At 40.8% G+C, this 13,445-nt stretch overlaps 9 non-coding genes across 9 annotated transcripts; all 9 read right to left on the minus strand.

Annotated features, from left to right (window-relative positions):
• Positions 1–5,423: 5,423 nt before the first annotated feature.
• Positions 5,424–5,541, minus strand: LOC144361844 (U5 spliceosomal RNA). Its single transcript, XR_013422496.2, has one exon. It is a non-coding gene; the product is annotated as a U5 spliceosomal RNA (small nuclear RNA).
• An 850-nt stretch (positions 5,542–6,391) lies between these two features.
• Positions 6,392–6,511, minus strand: LOC144361835 (U5 spliceosomal RNA). The gene has a single exon (XR_013422487.2). It is a non-coding gene; the product is annotated as a U5 spliceosomal RNA (small nuclear RNA).
• An 850-nt stretch (positions 6,512–7,361) lies between these two features.
• On the minus strand, positions 7,362–7,481 carry LOC146729443 (U5 spliceosomal RNA). Its single transcript, XR_014928465.1, has one exon. It is a non-coding gene; the product is annotated as a U5 spliceosomal RNA (small nuclear RNA).
• Positions 7,482–8,330: 849 nt separating this feature from the next.
• On the minus strand, positions 8,331–8,450 carry LOC146729444 (U5 spliceosomal RNA). The gene has a single exon (XR_014928466.1). It is a non-coding gene; the product is annotated as a U5 spliceosomal RNA (small nuclear RNA).
• An 850-nt stretch (positions 8,451–9,300) lies between these two features.
• On the minus strand, positions 9,301–9,420 carry LOC146729445 (U5 spliceosomal RNA). Its single transcript, XR_014928489.1, has one exon. It is a non-coding gene; the product is annotated as a U5 spliceosomal RNA (small nuclear RNA).
• Positions 9,421–10,270: 850 nt separating this feature from the next.
• Positions 10,271–10,390, minus strand: LOC146729446 (U5 spliceosomal RNA). Its single transcript, XR_014928467.1, has one exon. It is a non-coding gene; the product is annotated as a U5 spliceosomal RNA (small nuclear RNA).
• Positions 10,391–11,240: 850 nt separating this feature from the next.
• Positions 11,241–11,360, minus strand: LOC144361827 (U5 spliceosomal RNA). The gene has a single exon (XR_013422479.2). It is a non-coding gene; the product is annotated as a U5 spliceosomal RNA (small nuclear RNA).
• Positions 11,361–12,210: 850 nt separating this feature from the next.
• LOC144361826 (U5 spliceosomal RNA) lies at positions 12,211–12,330 on the minus strand. Its single transcript, XR_013422478.2, has one exon. It is a non-coding gene; the product is annotated as a U5 spliceosomal RNA (small nuclear RNA).
• Positions 12,331–13,180: 850 nt separating this feature from the next.
• On the minus strand, positions 13,181–13,300 carry LOC144361841 (U5 spliceosomal RNA). Its single transcript, XR_013422493.2, has one exon. It is a non-coding gene; the product is annotated as a U5 spliceosomal RNA (small nuclear RNA).
• Between the last annotated feature and the right edge of the window lie 145 nt (positions 13,301–13,445).

The following is a 13,445-nucleotide window of genomic DNA, read 5'->3' on the forward strand; positions in this document are numbered from 1 at the left end:
TATTTACTGTACGAGCAAGGGTGATGATAGAAGCATACCAGGGAGGTTCTGGTGGGAAGTGTGGGCCAATGTTTGACCACATGTTCGGCAGAAGACACCTGAGATCTGAGGCACAGTATGCCTTGGTGAAATAGCAGCAGGGACGATCATGGAAGCATGAGAAAACAGTTTTCAACAGCAGAGCATTTGCCATGCTGTGGAGATGTACGAGGCCCCAACCCCCCTTCGTCATAGGCAGGTGAATAACATCGCGGCGGACCTTTTCCTTTCTTCCTCCCCAAAAGAAGCGGAATATATCAACTTGAATCTGTTTTAAGATTGGGGTTGGGCAGGGGAAGATGGGAGCGATATAATAAAACAAGGGGATGGCAAGAGAGTTGAGAATGGTGGTTTTGCCAGCTAAGGTGAGACGTCTAGATCTCCAGGACGTGAGCATATTTCTCAGCTTGTTGTGTCTAATGGACCAGTTTTCTGATGGCATGTCCTCGTTTGAGATCCAAACCCCATTGACTTTAAGTCTCTTGTTATTGAAAGATATGCCACTTGGAGAGTCCACTCTGTGTTTCCAGCTTCCAGCCCACATGCCTTTGGTCTTTTGCTTATTCAGTCGGGATCCGGATGCTAAACCAAAACGCTCACTGATGGACATCAGAGCTTCCAAGGACTCTGAGCTGGTAATAATGGCAGTGTTGTCATCGGCGTACTGGAAGAGTTTGGATGGTGAGGGAGCTCCTGGCAGGTTAAACCCTTGGATGCACGGGGATTGCCTAACTGCAGCAGCAAAGGGTTCAATGTAAAGGGTGTACAGCAGTGGTGAAATGGGGCAGCCCTGCCGCACACCTCTTGAAAGGGGAAAGGCTTTTGAGAGGAACCCATTAACCAGAACTGAGCTGTGGATGTCATTATAGAAGGTCTGAATGGTTTGGATGAACGAGGGGCCAAAATTCATTCTCTGCAGAACCTTTACAAGGAAGGGCCACTCAACACGGTCGAAAGCCTTTTGCTGGTCTAGCGATACCAGAGCACAGGGAAAGTTGCGTTCATTGGCAAGGTAGACAATGTCTCGAATAACCTGGACGTTCTCCTGGATGGACCTCCCAGGGACTCCACACGTTTGGTATGGAGACAGCAGGTGAGAGGTAACAGATTTTAAACGGTTGCAGAAGGATTTGGAGATGAGCTTGTAATCGGTGTTGAGTAGGGAAATTGGCCGTTTGTTTTGTGGGCTCAAGTGGGCATTTTCGTTAGCTGGAGTGGAGGAATCACCGGGTTTGTTCAACAGGATGATGGTACCATGGCGCTGGGAGGACGAGAGTTTCCCAAGCTCAAGTTCTTGATTGAGTACTTCAGTGAGGTCTTCCCCTATAAAACGCCAACATGCAGAATAAAATTCCTTAGGTAATCCATCACTTCCGGGGGTTTTGTGGTTTTGCATGCAGCGAAGTGACTGTTGAACCTCTGCAGAGGTGAGAGGCCCCTCCAGAGTAGATTGCTGATTAGGTGAGAGTTTGTTAGAAATTTTAGATAGGAAGAACTCCTGTTCCGTGGTGTTGAGACAAGGTTCAGCCGTGTACAGCGTTTGGTAAAAGTCGATGAGGGTTTCAGAGATTTTATCCTGAGAATGGTGAATAGTACCATGTTTATTCAAGATGGCAGTGATGAGTTTCTCCTTTCCTCTGCGATGTTCCCGGCTGAAGAAGTATCTGGAGCATTTCTCATCCATATCCAGTTTTTGCACACGGGCCCGGATCTTGACTCCCTGCAAGCGCTTGGCTTTAAGCTTATTAATTTTGTTTTTAATTTCGTGGTAGTTGTCTAGGGTTGGCTTGGAGCGATCTCCCTGATTCAGTTTTGATGTATAGAGCACAAGCTGTTGATGGAGCGATTCCAACGCTGCCTTGTGGGCTTTTGCCTTGCAATGAGAATGGGACTTCAGAAGAAGCTGCATACGATGTTTTATCATATCCCACCAATCTGCCATGGTGTTGAAAGCTGGTTGCAGTGTCTTCCACTTGTTATAATGCTCTTCTAGGTCTTTAGTAATTTTAGGGTCCTGGAAAAGAGACGTGTTACACTTCCAAACTCCTGGGCCACGATGTGGGGAGGAGAAAGGAGAAATAGAGAGTTTCATAAACTCATGATCAGATAGCGAACAAGGAGAAATGCTAGTTTCAGTGTTTAAGCAGATGGAGACGTAAAATCTGTCAAGCCGGGAGGCAGTGGTGTTATTAGCATCCCGCCAGGTAAACTCCTGAGCAGTAGGGTGGTCTTTGCGCCAAGAATCGACCATGGAGAAATCACTGACCAGTTGGCAAAGTTGCCTACTACCGACAAAGGAGTGACGACTGGAAAGTGAACCACCACATTTGTCATTGGTGGACTCGATGCAGTTAAAGTCTCCTCCAAGTACAATTGGGAAGCCGCTGCCACAGAATTCATGAAGTGAGTTGAAAAAATCAGACCTACGCCCAGGGACATTAGGCCCATAAATGTTGACCAGAGTTAAAGGTGACCCGCTGACTTTAACTGTACAGGCGATTACTCTACCATCGCCGTCTTTCATGATGTTAGTTGGAGAAATGCCAGAGTTTGGCGAAAACAAAATCCCAACACCCTTGCTGTTGTTAGCGCCGATACTCCAAATGGCCTCGCCTCCCCACTCGCACGTCCACTGTTGTTCTTCTGCAAGAGTGCTGACATGAGCTTCCTGGATGAAAACAATGTTGTAGTTGTTACGGCAGTCTGAAAAAAGCTGAGCACGTTTATTGTACTCTTTTAAACCATTAGTATTGATGGTGAGTATGGACAGAGAAGCCATAATAAGGGGTAGGGTGGTGTGAAGCATGACGAGTTAGGTGATGTAATAATAGTCAAAGAAGGATGAGTCCTTGGCCAGAACAAACTCAGGATGGCAGTTGCAGCAGTGGGAAAGCCATTCTGAGGTGTTGATAGAAGTGGCTTTGCATTGTTTTACAGGGCACAAAAGATGGATGGTATCAAAGAAGTTGTGGGAGGTTTGTAGGTGGTTTACCACGTCAGCCCAACCTGTGAGAATTTTCCGGCAGTCTGTGCTAGATATTGAGCAGCATCTGACATCAACTTCGGAAAGCTTGTGCAGTGGGGAGTCACGACATTTTGATAGAGTGTTACGAACACGTCTGGAAAGGAGGGGTTCTTCTTTTCCACTATCCACTGATTCTTGGTCCGAAGAGGCGCAGAACTCATCGTCTTCGGGCGCTTTCGGTCTCTTGTTGTCTTCATTGGTGGGATCTTCGTTTGAAGCGGGACGCTTCTCTCCTTTATTGGTCTCTGCTGTGGTGGGTAGAGGAACTTTGGTAGTGGAGACTTGGCTGTTCATATCCAGGGTTCTTGGTAGGTTCTTTGCAGGGTCCAGAGATGTGGAGTGGGGGTCGGTGAGATGTTCGTTTGTTGGTTCCTCCCTGTGCATTGTAGCTGCTTGGGGCTCAGAAGGAGGATCGTGGGGTGCGGTTGCACTCGAGGGCTCAGGTGGGGGAATAGGATCTGAGGCTGGTGGATTGGTAGGGGTCCAAGTTTTACCTAGGTTGACTCTGCCGGCGAAAGAAATTGGACAGTTGCGGTAATTGTGTCCACCTTTATGACAGACAGTGCAAGTGATGGGATTTGTGCAGCTGTCAACTGAGTGGCCCATTTCGAGGCACCTGTAACAAATAACTTCTTTACAGTCTTTGGCAAAATGACCATTCTTATTGCACCGTGCGCAAATCTTCGGTTGACCAAGGTATGAGAACCAGATGTTACGATTACATACACGAAGGCGTGGTGGGATATTATGACGTAGTCTGATCTTGTACTGTCGCAGACCGTTGAAACATGAAGGGTGGTCTGCGTACACACATTTTCTCGCTGCAACAACTTCTCCAAAAGCATTTAAAGCGTGGCGAACAAATGAATCGTCTAAATCATTCCCCACAAAGGAGGCAGTAACAATCACAAATTCTTCATAAGAAGACACACAAACTTGCGTATCCAAGCCCTTTAGCTTAGTAAAGAACTCACGCCTGAGAGAGATAGACCGAAAGGTCACATCATACTTTGAGGCAGATAGTTTTTCAACTGCCTCCAGATGTGGCTCGACGACAACGTCACCAGAAGCTAAAAATGAGAATACCTCTTTGGGAGGGACACTTTCGCTCTGGAAGGAAAGGCAGAGAACTCTGTCCTTTCTTGCCATTGATGGAGCTCCAGTCATGGCAGCCAAACGTAGTGAGAAAGAAACAGGAATGGAGAAGAGGGGAGGGCCCCTCAGCCCAATAGTCTATTTGACTATGGGCAGAGGAACAGCAGACGCCAAAAGGAGAGCAAACACAGAGCAAAAAAAAGCAGGGAAAAGCTAACGAACCAAACAGCAATCAGGACACAGCACTCAACACAGGTGACCTTGAATTGAAGAACAGCTTCAGCGTCCGGTTGTGACTTGTACAATTAGGCTGCAAACACGGATTACACCACTCGGTACAGGTAAACCTGAAGTGAAGAATAGCTCCGGCATCCAACGACGATTAATGCGGTCTGCAGAAAAACCAGAGTTAATTCGACATATGGTTGTGGTGTAATACATACGTTTCAGTGACCACAACTTCGGATAAGGTGAGTAAAGTGGGAAAACAAATATCTTTCGATTTTGTGTACTATGTGTAATTTCTTACAGAAACTTAGGTGGTTTGTTATTAAAGGCTAGACAAATAATTATGTTATACAAAATACATTATGAGGAACGCTGCCTTGAATATGAGAAATACATAATTTGCCCCTGCTTTCTGACCAATAAACGTTTAAGTCGCGCTCTATAGCGACGATACTGTAACAATGTTGTTCAAAGTGAAAACCGTCTCGTCATTTCGGATATTATAATTAATCTTAGATTTCTTTTCGGCATAATGTCCAGTATGATTGTAACATTGTTTTAGCATATAGCACTTCAAAGTTTAGCTGCCAGTCAGTACAAACTGTTGATAGTCAACAATGTAATTAATAGTTTACCTTCATGATTTTTTTAATAACTTGCCCTTTCAGTCGACAGCTACTTCAACATATCCCTGTATCCGCTGGTAGAGGGCGCAACTCGTGCGAATTTGATGAGCTATCAAACCAAAGTGTAAATTTCTACAGAAGGTCAGTGCCCGGCCACAAAGATCCGCCAATTGGAAGTAATCTGTGAAATAAAAATGAAAAAAACAAACAAACAAAAAACGGCGATGTTGAATTTTGCCCAAGCATACCCGGGCCTGATTAGACAGTCATGAAACCTGCCCGTCTGTTGTAAACCCGCCCGATAGAGCCTGGCCATCGTCGAAATTTGGATACTGAAAGATTTGGTCATCTGAATATCGTACATATTCAGGTTGCCGATTCAATTATTTCTAATATTTGTTTATTTATCGCACCGCAATTGAGCGGGGTTATGAAAAATTTGATTATAGACTCATTAGTTGTTCCTCTGCACGGAAATCTTTAGTAAAAGGCGAAAGATTTATGCGGCCTGCAGAAAAACCAGAGTTAATTCGACATATGGTTGTGGTGTAATACATACGTTTCAGTGACCACAACTTCGGATAAGGTGAGTAAAGTGGGAAAACAAATATCTTTCGATTTTGTGTACTATGTGTAATTTCTTACAGAAACTTAGGTGGTTTGTTATTAAAGGCTAGACAAATAATTATGTTATACAAAATACATTATGAGGAACGCTGCCTTGAATATGAGAAATACATAATTTGCCCCTGCTTTCTGACCAATAAACGTTTAAGTCGCGCTCTATAGCGACGATACTGTAACAATGTTGTTCAAAGTGAAAACCGTCTCGTCATTTCGGATATTATAATTAATCTTAGATTTCTTTTCGGCATAATGTCCAGTATGATTGTAACATTGTTTTAGCATATAGCACTTCAAAGTTTAGCTGCCAGTCAGTACAAACTGTTGATAGTCAACAATGTAATTAATAGTTTACCTTCATGATTTTTTTAATAACTTGCCCTTTCAGTCGACAGCTACTTCAACATATCCCTGTATCCGCTGGTAGAGGGCGCAACTCGTGCGAATTTGATGAGCTATCAAACCAAAGTGTAAATTTCTACAGAAGGTCAGTGCCCGGCCACAAAGATCCGCCAATTGAAAGTAATCTGTGAAATAAAAATGAAAAAAACAAACAAACAAAAAACGGCGATGTTGAATTTTGCCCAAGCATACCCGGGCCTGATTAGACAGTCATGAAACCTGCCCGTCTGTTGTAAACCCGCCCGATAGAGCCTGGCCATCGTCGAAATTTGGATACTGAAAGATTTGGTCATCTGAATATCGTACATATTCAGGTTGCCGATTCAATTATTTCTAATATTTGTTTATTTATCGCCCCGCAATTGAGCGGGGTTATCAAAAATTTGATTATAGACTCATTAGTTGTTCCTCTGCACGGAAATCTTTAGTAAAAGGCGAAAGATTTATGCGGCCTGCAGAAAAACCAGAGTTAATTCGACATATGGTTGTGGTGTAATACATACGTTTCAGTGACCACAACTTCGGATAAGGTGAGTAAAGTGGGAAAACAAATATCTTTCGATTTTGTGTACTATGTGTAATTTCTTACAGAAACTTAGGTGGTTTGTTATTAAAGGCTAGACAAATAATTATGTTATACAAAATACATTATGAGGAACGCTGCCTTGAATATGAGAAATACATAATTTGCCCCTGCTTTCTGACCAATAAACGTTTAAGTCGCGCTCTATAGCGACGATACTGTAACAATGTTGTTCAAAGTGAAAACCGTCTCGTCATTTTGGATATTATAATTAATCTTAGATTTCTTTTCGGCATAATGTCCAGTATGATTGTAACATTGTTTTAGCATATAGCACTTCAAAGTTTAGCTGCCAGTCAGTACAAACTGTTGATAGTCAACAATGTAATTAATAGTTTACCTTCATGATTTTTTTAATAACTTGCCCTTTCAGTCGACAGCTACTTCAACATATCCCTGTATCCGCTGGTAGAGGGCGCAACTCGTGCGAATTTGATGAGCTATCAAACCAAAGTGTAAATTTCTACAGAAGGTCAGTGCCCGGCCACAAAGATCCGCCAATTGGAAGTAATCTGTGAAATAAAAATGAAAAAAACAAACAAACAAAAAACGGCGATGTTGAATTTTGCCCAAGCATACCCGGGCCTGATTAGACAGTCATGAAACCTGCCCGTCTGTTGTAAACCCGCCCGATAGAGCCTGGCCATCGTCGAAATTTGGATACTGAAAGATTTGGTCATCTGAATATCGTACATATTCAGGTTGCCGATTCAATTATTTCTAATATTTGTTTATTTATCGCCCCGCAATTGAGCGGGGTTATCAAAAATTTGATTATAGACTCATTAGTTGTTCCTCTGCACGGAAATCTTTAGTAAAAGGCGAAAGATTTATGCGGCCTGCAGAAAAACCAGAGTTAATTCGACATACGGTTGTGGTGTAATACATACGTTTCAGTGACCACAACTTCGGATAAGGTGAGTAAAGTGGGAAAACAAATATCTTTCGATTTTGTGTACTATGTGTAATTTCTTACAGAAACTTAGGTGGTTTGTTATTAAAGGCTAGACAAATAATTATGTTATACAAAATACATTATGAGGAACGCTGCCTTGAATATGAGAAATACATAATTTGCCCCTGCTTTCTGACCAATACACGTTTAAGTCGCGCTCTATAGCGACGATACTGTAACAATGTTGTTCAAAGTGAAAACCGTCTCGTCATTTCGGATATTATAATTAATCTTAGATTTCTTTTCGGCATAATGTCCAGTATGATTGTAACATTGTTTTAGCATATAGCACTTCAAAGTTTAGCTGCCAGTCAGTACAAACTGTTGATAGTCAACAATGTAATTAATAGTTTACCTTCATGATTTTTTTAATAACTTGCCCTTTCAGTCGACAGCTACTTCAACATATCCCTGTATCCGCTGGTAGAGGGCGCAACTCGTGCGAATTTGATGAGCTATCAAACCAAAGTGTAAATTTCTACAGAAGGTCAGTGCCGGCCACAAAGATCCGCCAATTGGAAGTAATCTGTGAAATAAAAATGAAAAAAACAAACAAACAAAAAACGGCGATGTTGAATTTTGCCCAAGCATACCCGGGCCTGATTAGACAGTCATGAAACCTGCCCGTCTGTTGTAAACCCGCCCGATAGAGCCTGGCCATCGTCGAAATTTGGATACTGAAAGATTTGGTCATCTGAATATCGTACATATTCAGGTTGCCGATTCAATTATTTCTAATATTTGTTTATTTATCGCCCCGCAATTGAGCGGGGTTATCAAAAATTTGATTATAGACTCATTAGTTGTTCCTCTGCACGGAAATCTTTAGTAAAAGGCGAAAGATTTATGCGGCCTGCAGAAAAACCAGAGTTAATTCGACATATGGTTGTGGTGTAATACATACGTTTCAGTGACCACAACTTCGGATAAGGTGAGTAAAGTGGGAAAACAAATATCTTTCGATTTTGTGTACTATGTGTAATTTCTTACAGAAACTTAGGTGGTTTGTTATTAAAGGCTAGACAAATAATTATGTTATACAAAATACATTATGAGGAACGCTGCCTTGAATATGAGAAATACATAATTTGCCCCTGCTTTCTGACCAATAAACGTTTAAGTCGCGCTCTATAGCGACGATACTGTAACAATATTGTTCAAAGTGAAAACCGTCTCGTCATTTCGGATATTATAATTAATCTTAGATTTCTTTTCGGCATAATGTCCAGTATGATTGTAACATTGTTTTAGCATATAGCACTTCAAAGTTTAGCTGCCAGTCAGTACAAACTGTTGATAGTCAACAATGTAATTAATAGTTTACCTTCATGATTTTTTTAATAACTTGCCCTTTCAGTCGACAGCTACTTCAACATATCCCTGTATCCGCTGGTAGAGGGCGCAACTCGTGCGAATTTGATGAGCTATCAAACCAAAGTGTAAATTTCTACAGAAGGTCAGTGCCCGGCCACAAAGATCCGCCAATTGGAAGTAATCTGTGAAATAAAAATGAAAAAAACAAACAAACAAAAAACGGCGATGTTGAATTTTGCCCAAGCATACCCGGGCCTGATTAGACAGTCATGAAACCTGCCCGTCTGTTGTAAACCAGCCCGATAGAGCCTGGCCATCGTCGAAATTTGGATACTGAAAGATTTGGTCATCTGAATATCGTACATATTCAGGTTGCCGATTCAATTATTTCTAATATTTGTTTATTTATCGCCCCGCAATTGAGCGGGGTTATCAAAAATTTGATTATAGACTCATTAGTTGTTCCTCTGCACGGAAATCTTTAGTAAAAGGCGAAAGATTTATGCAGCCTGCAGAAAAACCAGAGTTAATTCGACATATGGTTGTGGTGTAATACATACGTTTCAGTGACCACAACTTCGGATAAGGTGAGTAAAGTGGGAAAACAAATATCTTTCGATTTTGTGTACTATGTGTAATTTCTTACAGAAACTTAGGTGGTTTGTTATTAAAGGCTAGACAAATAATTATGTTATACAAAATACATTATGAGGAACGCTGCCTTGAATATGAGAAATACATAATTTGCCCCTGCTTTCTGACCAATAAACGTTTAAGTCGCGCTCTATAGCGACGATACTGTAACAATGTTGTTCAAAGTGAAAACCGTCTCGTCATTTCGGATATTATAATTAATCTTAGATTTCTTTTCGGCATAATGTCCAGTATGATTGTAACATTGTTTTAGCATATAGCACTTCAAAGTTTAGCTGCCAGTCAGTACAAACTGTTGATAGTCAACAATGTAATTAATAGTTTACCTTCATGATTTTTTTAATAACTTGCCCTTTCAGTCGACAGCTACTTCAACATATCCCTGTATCCGCTGGTAGAGGGCGCAACTCGTGCGAATTTGATGAGCTATCAAACCAAAGTGTAAATTTCTACAGAAGGTCAGTGCCCGGCCACAAAGATCCGCCAATTGGAAGTAATCTGTGAAATAAAAATGAAAAAAACAAACAAACAAAAAACGGCGGTGTTGAATTTTGCCCAAGCATACCCGGGCCTGATTAGACAGTCATGAAACCTGCCCGTCTGTTGTAAACCCGCCCGATAGAGCCTGGCCATCGTCGAAATTTGGATACTGAAAGATTTGGTCATCTGAATATCGTACATATTCAGGTTGCCGATTCAATTATTTCAAATATTTGTTTATTTATCGCCCCGCAATTGAGCGGGGTTATCAAAAATTTGATTATAGACTCATTAGTTGTTCCTCTGCACGGAAATCTTTAGTAAAAGGCGAAAGATTTATGCGGCCTGCAGAAAAACCAGAGTTAATTCGACATATGGTTGTGGTGTAATACATACGTTTCAGTGACCACAACTTCGGATAAGGTGAGTAAAGTGGGAAAACAAATATCTTTCGATTTTGTGTACTATGTGTAATTTCTTACAGAAACTTAGGTGGTTTGTTATTAAAGGCTAGACAAATAATTATGTTATACAAAATACATTATGAGGAACGCTGCCTTGAATATGAGAAATACATAATTTGCCCCTGCTTTCTGACCAATAAACGTTTAAGTCGCGCTCTATAGCGACGATACTGTAACAATGTTGTTCAAAGTGAAAACCGTCTCGTCATTTCGGATATTATAATTAATCTTAGATTTCTTTTCGGCATAATGTCCAGTATGATTGTAACATTGTTTTAGCATATAGCACTTCAAAGTTTAGCTGCCAGTCAGTACAAACTGTTGATAGTCAACAATGTAATTAATAGTTTACCTTCATGATTTTTTTAATAACTTGCCCTTTCAGTCGACAGCTACTTCAACATATCCCTGTATCCGCTGGTAGAGGGCGCAACTCGTGCGAATTTGATGAGCTATCAAACCAAAGTGTAAATTTCTACAGAAGGTCAGTGCCCGGCCACAAAGATCCGCCAATTGGAAGTAATCTGTGAAATAAAAATGAAAAAAACAAACAAACAAAAAACGGCGATGTTGAATTTTGCCCAAGCATACCCGGGCCTGATTAGACAGTCATGAAACCTGCCCGTCTGTTGTAAACCCGCCCGATAGAGCCTGGCCATCGTCGAAATTTGGATACTGAAAGATTTGGTCATCTGAATATCGTACATATTCAGGTTGCCGATTCAATTATTTCTAATATTTGTTTATTTATCGCCCCGCAATTGAGCGGGGTTATCAAAAATTTGATTATAGACTCATTAGTTGTTCCTCTGCACGGAAATCTTTAGTAAAAGGCGAAAGATTTATGCGGCCTGCAGAAAAACCAGAGTTAATTCGACATATGGTTGTGGTGTAATACATACGTTTCAGTGACCACAACTTCGGATAAGGTGAGTAAAGTGGGAAAACAAATATCTTTCGATTTTGTGTACTATGTGTAATTTCTTACAGAAACTTAGGTGGTTTGTTATTAAAGGCTAGACAAATAATTATGTTATACAAAATACATTATGAGGAACGCTGCCTTGAATATGAGAAATACATAATTTGCCCCTGCTTTCTGACCAATACACGTTTAAGTCGCGCTCTATAGCGACGATACTGTAACAATGTTGTTCAAAGTGAAAACCGTCTCGTCATTTCGGATATTATAATTAATCTTAGATTTCTTTTCGGCATAATGTCCAGTATGATTGTAACATTGTTTTAGCATATAGCACTTCAAAGTTTAGCTGCCAGTCAGTACAAACTGTTGATAGTCAACAATGTAATTAATAGTTTACCTTCATGATTTTTTTAATAACTTGCCCTTTCAGTCGACAGCTACTTCAACATATCCCTGTATCCGCTGGTAGAGGGCGCAACTCGTGCGAATTTGATGAGCTATCAAACCAAAGTGTAAATTTCTACAGAAGGTCAGTGCCCGGCCACAAAGATCCGCCAATTGGAAGTAATCTGTGAAATAAAAATGAAAAAAACAAACAAACAAAAAACGGCGATGTTGAATTTTGCCCAAGCATACCCGGGCCTGATTAGACAGTCATGAAACCTGCCCGTCTGTTGTAAACCCGCCCGATAGAGCCTGGCCATCGTCGAAATTTGGATACTGAAAGATTTGGTCATCTGAATATCGTACATATTCAGGTTGCCGATTCAATTATTTCAAATATTTGTTTATTTATCGCCCCGCAATTGAGCGGGGTTATCAAAAATTTGATTATAGACTCATTAGTTGTTCCTCTGCACGGAAATCTTTAGTAAAAGGCGAAAGATTTATGCGGCCTGCAGAAAAACCAGAGTTAATTCGACATATGGTTGTGGTGTAATACATACGTTTCAGTGACCACAACTTCGGATAAGGTGAGTAAAGTGGGAAAACAAATATCTTTCGATTTTGTGTACTATGTGTAATTTCTTACAGAAACTTAGGTGGTTTGTTATTAAAGGCTAGACAAATAATTATGTTATACAAAATACATTATGAGGAACGCTGCCTTGAATATGAGAAATACATAATTTGCCCCTGCTTTCTGACCAATAAACGTTTAAGTCGCGCTCTATAGCGACGATACTGTAACAATGTTGTTCAAAGTGAAAACCGTCTCGTCATTTCGGATATTATAATTAATCTTAGATTTCTTTTCGGCATAATGTCCAGTATGATTGTAACATTGTTTTAGCATATAGCACTTCAAAGTTTAGCTGCCAGTCAGTACAAACTGTTGATAGTCAACAATGTAATTAATAGTTTACCTTCATGATTTTTTTAATAACTTGCCCTTTCAGTCGACAGCTACTTCAACATATCCCTGTATCCGCTGGTAGAGGGCGCAACTCGTGCGAATTTGATGAGCTATCAAACCAAAGTGTAAATTTCTACAGAAGGTCAGTGCCCGGCCACAAAGATCCGCCAATTGGAAGTAATCTGTGAAATAAAAATGAAAAAAACAAACAAACAAAAAACGGCGATGTTGAATTTTGCCCAAGCATACCCGGGCCTGATTAGACAGTCATGAAACCTGCCCGTCTGTTGTAAACCCGCCCGATAGAGCCTGGCCATCGTCGAAATTTGGATACTGAAAGATTTGGTCATCTGAATATCGTACATATTCAGGTTGCCGATTCAATTATTTCTAATATTTGTTTATTTATCGCCCCGCAATTGAGCGGGGTTATCAAAAATTTGATTATAGACTCATTAGTTGTTCCTCTGCACGGAAATCTTTAGTAAAAGGCGAAAGATTTATGCGGCCTGCAGAAAAACCAGAGTTAATTCGACATATGGTTGTGGTGTAATACATACGTTTCAGTGACCACAACTTCGGATAAGGTGAGTAAAGTGGGAAAACAAATATCTTTCGATTTTGTGTACTATGTGTAATTTCTTACAGAAACTTAGGTGGTTTGTTATTAAAGG

Source organism: Saccoglossus kowalevskii, chromosome 22, assembly GCF_978046115.1.
Source record: "Saccoglossus kowalevskii chromosome 22, keSacKowa6.1, whole genome shotgun sequence".
Classification (NCBI taxonomy): Eukaryota; Metazoa; Hemichordata; class Enteropneusta; family Harrimaniidae; genus Saccoglossus; species Saccoglossus kowalevskii.